This window comes from Chrysochloris asiatica, unplaced genomic scaffold (genome assembly GCF_000296735.1).
Source record: "Chrysochloris asiatica unplaced genomic scaffold, ChrAsi1.0 scaffold09149, whole genome shotgun sequence".
Taxonomy (NCBI): Eukaryota; Metazoa; Chordata; class Mammalia; order Afrosoricida; family Chrysochloridae; genus Chrysochloris; species Chrysochloris asiatica.
In genome coordinates, this window is record NW_006417667.1 from 2,069 (window position 1) to 3,725 (window position 1,657).

The following is a 1,657-nucleotide window of genomic DNA, read 5'->3' on the forward strand; positions in this document are numbered from 1 at the left end:
TTTTTCTAAATTCTTACTTCATAAATTCTACATTCCAGTTTTTTTTTTCCATATAAACATGGCAATATTTAATATGGTATCTCTTCTAAAATAGTTTCATGTCATGATCACATTTGTTATACCTGAAAATGAATTTATACGTTTTAGACAATGACTGGTAATAGTAAAGAACTTGACAACTGGTGTGTGGGGGAGGTGGGTCAGGGTGACATTTTATTATTTCAAAAACATCTTCAAAGCAAAGTTAAAGCTTGTCATGGATTGACTCGGCATATCCTTATTAGTATTAGTATTAATATTTTATATGCATTCGAGTTTAGAGGATTTTAAAAAATCAGTTGGAGGTTATTGGAGAGTGTCTATGTGGTTGGGGGTGGGGCATGAACTGCTATAAAACAAACTGAATGGAGTAGGGACTTGAGACTATTCGTCAGGAGTCCATCTGCCGTCGGTACTTCTTGGGCTGAAGCTACAGCTTCTAGGCCTCATTCAAGTAAACTAGTCAATTAGGGCTGAGAAAGAGGAGGAGCAAATTCAGCATGTTTGTGATGAGGCAGATGGGCCAAAGCTCCTCGAGCAAAAAACACAGAAGGTTGGCCATGTAGAGCGATCCCTACGGATGCGATGGGCGACCTCACAAGGATCAAGACTACAGCTGCTCTCACCATCAAGCCAAGTCATAATTGTAGTATATAAAATACAGGTCCAAAGACACTGCTTGGCTAGTTTCATACACCATCCTTTCCAGAAATAGAACCCAAAGGACCAAATTTTCGACCCCATCTGGAGGCCAGAGCGGAGGAGCAGTTGACCCAGGGTCTGAGGTTGCAGAGTGCCTGGCTGGTGTTAGGGGTCAGCTCCTCCTTGCTCCTTCTCACGCTCCACTCAGTAAGCGTATATGGAAAGGAGAGTCCGGCAAGCCCGCACGCTGCGAACGAGGCCACCAGCTCCCAGGCACCCACACTCTCAGCAAGATCTGCACCTCCATCTTCCTCATCCTCATCCCCCACCTGACGCCCTCGCCGCCACAATGTCGCTCCCTGTGTTCCAATTATTAATGGATGTTTGTAGCCATTTCTTCTCATTTTGAGTTGTTCCCCAGCAGCAAATGAAGGACCTGAAAATTTTATTCCATTCATGTCATCATGATCAACTCTGCTTTGAGAAGGCAAACTCTTCCCAGTTGTATTTTCAGTGCCTTCCAGCCTGTGGGGCTCATCTTCTGACACTTTACCTGAAAATATTCCTCTGCTAGTCGTACGGTTTTCCATGATTAACCATTTAGAAGTGATGGACCTCTCCTGTTTCCTAGTCTGTCTTAGACTGGAAGCTCAGGTGTTAACTTGTACAACATAGATGACCCTGCTGGTATTTAAAATACCAGTGGCATATCTCACACCATGTACAAAAATGAACCCAATGTGAATTAAAGACCTAAATAAAAAGCCTAGAACTATAAAGGTCATCAACAAAAACATAAGAACAAACTTAGAAGCTCTGATACATGGCACGGATAAACAACCAAACATAACTGAAAACACACAAACAGTAGACAAAACAGATCTCTTAAAAATTAGACACTAAAGTACGTCAAAGGATTTCACCAAAAGAGTAAAAAGAGGGCCCACAGACAGCAGGAAAATGTTCAGCAATGATG

General features: G+C 42.3%; 1 pseudogene; it reads right to left on the reverse strand.

Annotated features, from left to right (window-relative positions):
- Positions 1-734: 734 nt before the first annotated feature.
- Positions 735-928, reverse strand: LOC102827638 (annotated as a pseudogene).
- Between the last annotated feature and the right edge of the window lie 729 nt (positions 929-1,657).